Source organism: Akebia trifoliata, chromosome 1, assembly GCF_017979445.1.
Source record: "Akebia trifoliata isolate Shusen 1 chromosome 1, ASM1797944v1, whole genome shotgun sequence".
Lineage (NCBI taxonomy): Eukaryota > Viridiplantae > Streptophyta > Magnoliopsida > Ranunculales > Lardizabalaceae > Akebia > Akebia trifoliata.
In genome coordinates, this window is record NC_141375.1 from 4,868,419 (window position 1) to 4,876,949 (window position 8,531).

Sequence of the window (8,531 nt, forward strand, 5' to 3'; positions counted from 1 at the left end):
AACATCCCTCCACTTTGGGGTGTTTTGGAGTCGCCACCATTCAAATTGAAAATGGGGTGTGAATGGTCATCCGGATTTGTATTTTTGAAAAATCATATCATTTTTCCATTTTTTTTGTTGACTCTCGTAAGATAAGGTGTATGTGGTCCAACCTCGATTCAAGGTAAGGGGGTCCATTTATGGAGTAGGGAAGGTGTTAGGCACCCTACTCCATTCACGTAATGTGGTAACCTCGGATTCGGTTTTCTTCAAATAAAAATAAAATAAAATAAAATAAAAATCGATGTGTGCCCTCAAGCATGAGGGACTTTCAATGTTGGATTCAATCATTAAGGGCACCCTTATATAGAAGGGGCCCTATTGTGATTTAACCCATGGTGGTGTGTGCAAAAGTGTGGGAAAGGGGAAAATAGAAGAGGGGATGTGGAGGGGGTGTTCCTTTTGTTGAACCCACCTTGTCCTCGAGTTGATCTTCAAATGTGCTTCCCTTGAGTTGACTTGGACTTGCTTGAAGTTGTGGAAGATTGAGTGGAGTTGAGAGTGAGGTGTTGAGAGTAGAGTGTTGAGATGAGATGAGAGAGGGTTGAGTGTAGTGAAGAGAGTAAAATAGAAAGTTGTAGTGTTTTAAGGATTCTTTTTTTTTAAATTCTCATTAGGTGTTGTATGGGGAGAATGGAGGGGTTTTTATAGAGGTTGAGAGGGTTTTTTAAGGGTATGATGGGGTGAAGGATGAGAGTAGTGGTTAATGGCATGGGTTTGAGAGGAAAGGGTATGAAATTTGAGATGAAAATGAGGGTATTTTTGTAATGATGGAAATGGGTTGTGTTTTAACCCAAATGGTTTGGATCTTACCCAAATCCATTTGGGTAGAGTGTTTGGTGGGGTGAGATGAGTGATGGTTGATTGGAGGAGTGGTGGTGTAAGGGAGTTGTTTGGAGAAGGAGTGTTGAGATGGTTGAAGAAGTATGGTGTTTGATTTGGAGAGATGAGTGGTGATTGGTTTGATTTTGAGGAGATTGAAGGGATGATGACATGTGGCAAATGGAGAGATGGAGAGATTGGTGATGGTGGTTAGATATTTAGAGAGAAGAGTATGGGAGGTATGGGTTGAGGTATGGGTTGAGGTGATTTTATGGGAGTGTTTTAAGGGAAAGTGATGGATCGATATGGGTGTGTGATGTGGGTGGTTAAAGAATGAGGGATAGGTTATGGTGTATAGGGTATGGGTTGAGTTGTGGGTTTGTTGATGATGAGAGGATGGGGAATAGGTTAGGTTAGGGTAGGGTTATGGGTTGAGTTGTGGGTTGTTGATGATGAGGGGATGGGGAATAGGTTAGGTTAGGGTAGGGTTATGGGTTGAGTTGATTAGATGAGGGAGGTGGCCGGAGATGATGCATGTGTCATCTCTTGGTGATTGGTTTGATGAGATTGATAGGTTGGGTTGGGTTTGGGTATTGAATGATGATGGGTTCGATTGCGTTTGGGTAGTGGATTGGGCTTTGGGCTTTAGTAATGGATTGGGTAAGGTTTTGGGTGATAGATTTGGGTTGGGTTGTAGGATAGTGTTGGGTTGGGTTTATGTTGGATTGGGTTTAGTTGGATTGGGTTTGATTTTAAGGGTGTATGAGGGTGGTGAGGTGTGCGGGTCCATGGGCCACGTAAATGGCCTCGTATTGGATTTCGTGTAGGTTTGGGCTTCAGGGTCCATTCCAATTTTCAATTTTTGGGGGCATCTTACGTCGAGGGCCCGCTCAAATTCGGGTGTCTACAATGTCAATGGTGCTATGTAAACATTGTAATTTTTAATTCTTTTTGGTTAACGGGGGTATCCGAACTTACGTTCGACAAGTCGAGCCGGGTACCCCAAGGCACGTGCAACACCCACACATCACACGCACTGGACGTGTGAGGGTACGCCCTTGCGAGTGGCCTCGAGGGGTCACTGGTCATATTGGGTATCGAATATAACTTGGAGACTCTCACCGCTTATTGGATTTGAAATTGCCATTTAGTCAATCCTCGGGGTCTTGTAATTTCTATTTTAATTACATGGCATTTTAAAAGCATTGTAATTGGGATGCTAGAGTAAAATTGGGATGCTAGAGCAATACTGGATTGCTATGAAATTGAATCTAGATATCTTCCCCTTATCATCATGAAATGCAGGTTTTGGGAATTAGAAGTGGTTTTGAAAATTTTAGAGAAAAAAAAAATACAATTAAATCTATGGGGTTCATGTTACTCTTAACCATATATTTCATTCCAAATAAAAACGCTATTAAATTTGCATTAGCTGTAGTTTATGTAGCTAACTATTATAGTGTTTAAAAAACCTTATACTATGAACGATTATTAATTTGGTATATGTAATAGTGGTTAAGAAAACACCATGAAAAGGGGTAACATTGCATATTATAAAACTTCTAGCTCCATGTTTACAAGTTGAAAAAACATGGACCGTCCATTTCTTGTAAACCATTTTTGATAAAGTTAGAAGTTTCGGAATGAACTGGTTTTTGGTGAGGATAATCTCCTCACCATAGAGATCATCCTCACTAAAAATCAGCCTATTCCAAAACTTCTAACCCATGTAGAACAAAACATGTAGAGCAAAACTTATGGTAAATAGTAGGGTGCCAAACATTTTCCATATATATATGTATATGGGCAGTGTTCGAAGGCCCTAAAGAGAGCCAAACATTTTTTAAAATAGGGGTTAAAAGCTTCAAAATGGGATGATTTTTTGTGAGGATTATCTCTATGGTGAAAAGATCATCCTTACCAAAAATCAACTCATTTCGAAACTTCTAACCCTAATTTACAAGTTGAAGAATCGTGGATTGCCCGATTTTTGTAAATCGCTTTTGATGGGATTAAAATTTTTGGAATGGGCTAATTTTTTGTGAGGATGATCTCCTCATCATAGAAATCATCCTCACAAAAAATCAGCCAATTCCAAAACTTCTAACCCATACATTGAAAAAATGTTTTGCTTTTTTTAGAGCCTTTGAACGCCACCCTGTATATATACATTGAATATTTGTGTTTTCAAATTGATGACATGCCTTCCTTGTATAGAATTTTCTAGAGTAGACTAATACAATTGATCTGAATACGCTTATCTTCAACCTTAAGTCAAAACCATTAAATTTTCTTATCAATATCAGTCATCTTCAACATATTGGGTAAAAATGTTCACCCTCTTCAACCTTCATACCTTAAGGCAAGATAGGATTTTCTTTGAGAAGTAGAAAATGATTAGGGCTAGGTTGGAAATGATCGATTGTCAGGGGTGAATGAGTACATTTAGTATTAGTTTATAAGAGAACACTTGAATTGACTTGACTTGAGGTCAAGAGGGCATGTCATAAATTAAATAATATTGGGTATCTCAAACACTCATCAAAATGTGGAAGGATATATTCAAATCAGCCAAAGATTAATAAACTATAATATTTTTCATAAGTTCCTTTGATACCATAGTTTTAATTATTGGAATTTTGTCTCTTCTCATACTCTCGAGATGACTTCGTTAGACAAGACATGAGACTTTTTACACAAAAATCTGAATTAGACATGTGGCACAAATGACATCAGCAATAGAAAGAGTTTCTCTCTTGCCTGTTGCCCACATATTTATTTTGCCTGTTGCCCACATATTTATTTTTTTAATTTCAAATCTTAAAAAAGATTGTTGGGACCACATTGATTATGACATTTACAATCCAACAACACAATCTTCTAGATTTCATGAAAATGTTCATATTAAAAAAAAATTTACTATTTTTCAAGCTTGATCCAAGATGTGGAAAATGGACGACTAACGAGCACCTAAATTTAAAAATAAAATTAAATAGTGAAAAATAATTATTTTTGATATATTTTTTTAAAATTCATATAATTTTACCCTCTACAACTTCATTGCATCGGATCATATTTTTTAATTATTGCAAGATGATCACATCAAATTTTTTTCCTTTTTTTCACAATGGACCAAAGAGAGAAAAGGGAATCCGGGACGTTAGTCCAAAGCTGTGGGCCCAACGGCTCTTATCCAGTCGGGCAAGTCAGTCAAGTGGATAAAATGAACTCATACCTCATTTTACTTTTAAAAAAGTCCCAATCAATCAGCCCTCACTTTTCAATTTTGAAAAATTACTTAATGAACCCTAAATGATGGATTTCTTACTAAATACCCCTAACTTTTGAACTATAATTTGATGGTGTAGTTGGTAAATTATTTATTTCTTAATGCCTCACACTCCTAGGACTGTCAATGGATCAGGTTTGAATCAGATTATGATCGATTTGGATAGAGCTCATAAGTCATAATTGGATCCGATAAACATCGGATCATGTTTTTATCTAATATTTAAAATTATAAATATTTCATTCTCCATTCGTCATTAATTATCACAAATCGTCATAAGTTCCTTTGATACCATAGTTTTAATTATTGGAATTTTGTCTCTTCTCATACTCTCGAGATGACTTCGTTAGACAAGACATGAGACTTTTTACACAAAAATGTGAATTAGACATGTGGCACAATGACATTAACAATAGAAAGAGCTTCTCTCTTGCCTGCTGTCCACATATTTATTTTTTTAATTTCAATCTTAAAAAGGGTTGTTGGGCCCACATTGATTATGACATTTACAATCCAACAACACAATCTTTTAGATTTCATGAAAATATTCATATTAAAAAAAAATTTACCATTTTTCGAGCTTGATCCAAGATGTGGAAAATGGATGACTAACGAGCACTCAAATTTAAAAATAAAATTAAATAGTGAAAAATAATTATTTTTAATATATTTTTTTAAAATTCATATAATTTTATCCTCTACAACTTCATTGCATCGGATCATGTTTTTGAAATATTGCAAGATCATCATGTCAGAAAATTTTCTTTTTTTCACTATGGGCCAAAGAGAGAAAAGGGAATCCAGGACGTTAGTCCAAAGCTGTGGGCCGAACGGCTCTTATCCAGTCGGGCAAGTCAGTCAAGTAGATAAAACGAACTCATACCTCATTTTACTTTAAAAAAAGTCCCAATCAATCAACCATCACTTTTCAATTTTGGAAAATTACTTAATGAACCCTAAAGAATGGATTTCTTACTTAATACCCCTAACTTTTGAACTATAATTTGATGGTGTAGTTGGTAAATTATTTATTTCTTAATGCCCCACACTCCTAGGACTGTCAATGGATCAGGTTTGAATCAGATTATGGTTGATTTGGATAGAGCTCATAAGTCATAATTGGATCCGAAAAACTTCAGATCATGTTTTTATCTAATCTTTAAAATTATAAATATTTCATTCTCCATTCATCATTAATTATCACAAATCGTCATAATAAATCACAATCACCGTGAAAATACTCAAATTTGTTAAAATATGTGAAAAAGTAATATTTTTAAAGCGTCAGGATCCGTCGATTTATGAAAAGTGAACTTATATGTTTACACACAACCTCGATCGTGTATATGTAAGATCCAACAGTTGGGATAAAATATATATTTCAAGAATGTATTACAGATCTCTAAGATTAATCTCAATCATTGGATCTCACATATCTATGATTGAGATTATGTGTCAATATATATTTCACCAATTTTTTTCATTATTGAGGTTGACAATTTAAAAAAAAAAAATTATTGGTGAGTGAGATCAACAATAATTAAAAAATTGGTGACTTCCGACAAAAATTTTATAAAAAAAATTGTCGACCTTGACACTGTAAAACCCATCTAATTTTGGTTTCTTTTTCAAGTTTTTCAACTGAAATACACGGAAATATCGACTTAAAACTTGACATAATGACTTGTGTAGATAATTTCAAACCAAAAGAACAATTCTCGATCGATTTTTATCGAAAAAGGAATCAAAACAATTGAAAAATACTAATTTTTAATATAGATCTTCAAAATGCTTGAAATAGCTTCTTCTGCCTTCTCAAATTCCTTTCATAGGAATGGTGTCTCCAAAACTTGTCTGGGATGCTGAAAATCCATTTTTTAAAAAGAAAAATGATGAGTTTGAATGATTAGGGCAATTTTGACATTTCAATTGCTAGAAATGTCTAGACTGAGATTCAGAGACTATTTTGAAAAGTAAGATTTACTAAATGGACTATTTTGATAACCCGCAAAATTCAAGGACTAAATTGAAAGAAAAGTTTGTGTCAAGGACTATTAAATAATTTTCACAAATACTTATAATTAGGAAGTTATAAGGACTAATTAAAAAAAGTTGAGAAAAAATCTCTATGATTTATTTTATTTTTTGGGAACACCAGGATAATTCTTAACAAATATATTTTTAGGGTCTTTCTCCAATTGTGGGGCTTTAGTGGTCTTATGCTTGAATTGACCATGTCTGCTAATGATATGGTATGCTGTGATTGATTATACACCAAGAAGTGATTTCGTAGGTCCTCTGCAAATTGGTCACTACAGCAAAAAATGAGTTTTTATAACATTTTATTTATGACATTCATGATATAACACTATTAGTTATCTATAATATATAGCGTGTGGTCTAGAAAATGCTATAGATTGTGATGAAGTAACCTCATTCTTTTTGTTTTTGTGATTCCTATATATGGATGAACCAATCCCCAAGAAAGTACTTGTTCTTAAAAAAAATTTAATTGTGTTTTTGTTGTTTATGTTGGCGGAGAGGACAACTAGGGACTAGATTTTGCGAGAATTGCATAACAGCCTAGATATGTGGTTGCGAGTAGATGACATTTTTGTTGGTTTTGGTTTAATTGGAATCTATTTAATGAATCAATTTGTATTCTATTTTATGTCATATGTGTGATGATGTCAATAGTGCTATGTAAACATTGTAGTTTTTAATTCTTTTTGGTTAACGGGGTATCCGAACTTACGTTCGACCAAGGCATATGGGTCCCACCCCGAGGCACGTGCAACACCCACACATCACATGCATTGGGTATGTGAGGATACGCCCTTGCAAGTGGCTTCGAGGGGTCACTATTCATATTGGGTATCAAACATAACCAGAAGACTCTCACCGCTTATTGGATTTGAAATTGCCATGGAGCCAATCCCCCGGGGTTTTGTAATTTCTATTTTAATTACATGGCATTTTAAAAAGCATTGTAATTGGGATGCTAGAGCAATACTGGATTGCTATTAAATTGAATCTAAATATCTTCACCTTATCATCATGAAATGCAGGTTTTGGGAATTAGAAGTGGTTTTGAAAATTTTAGAGAAAAAAAAAATACAATTAAATCTATAGGGTTCATGTTACTCTTAACCGTATATATCATTCCAAATAAAAATGCTATTAAATTTGCATTAGTTGTAGTTTATGTAGCTAACTATTATAGCGTTTAAAAAACCTTATACTATGAATGATTATTAATTTGGTATATGTAATAGTGGTTAAGAAAACACCATGAAAAGGGGTAACATTGCATATTATAAAACTTCTAGTCCCATGTTTACAAGTTGAAAAAACGTGGACCGTCCATTTTTTGTAAACCATTTTTGATAAAGTTAGAAGTTTCGGAATGAGTTGGTTTTTGGTGAGGATAATCTCCTCACCATAGAGATCATCATCATAAAAAATCAGCCTATTCTAAAACTTCTAACCCATGTAGAACAAAACACGTAGCGCAAAACGTAGGGTAAATAGTAGGGTGCCGAACATTTTCCATATATATATATATATACGGGTAGTGTTCGGAGGCCCTAAAGAGAGCCAAACATTTTTTTAAAATAGGGGTTAAAAGTTTCAAAATGGGATGATTTTTTGTGAGGATTATCTCTATGGTGAAGAGATCATCCTTACCAAAAATCAACTCATTCCAAAACTTCTAACCCTAATTTACAAGCTGAAGAATCGTGGATTGCCAGATTTTTGTAAATCACTTTTGATGGGATTAGAATTTTTGGAATGGGCTAATTTTTTGTGAGGATTATCTCCTCATCATAAAAATCATCTTCACAAAACATCAGCCAATTCCAAAACTTCTTACCCATACATTGAAAAAATGTTTTGCTTTCTTTAGAGCCTTTGAACGCCACCCTATATATATACATTGAATATTTGTGCTTTCAAATTGATGACATGCCTTCCTTGAATTGAATTTTCTAGAATAGACTAATACAATTGATTTGAATGCGCTTATCTTCAACCTTTAGTCAAAACCATTAAATTTTCTTATAAATATCAGTCATTTTCAACATCTTGGGTAAAAATGTTCACTCTCTTCAACCTTCATACCTTAAGGTAAGATAGGATTTTCTCTGAGAAGTAGAAAATAATTAGGGCTAGGTTGGAAATAATCAATTGTCAGGGGGAAATGAGCACATTTAGTATTAGTTTATAAGAGAACACTTGACTTGACTTGACTTGACTTGAGGTCAAAAGGGCATGTCATAAATTAAATAATATTGGGTATCTCAAACACTCATCAAAATGTGGAGGGATATATCCAAATCAGCCAAAGATTAATAAACTCCAATATTTTTCATAAGTTCCT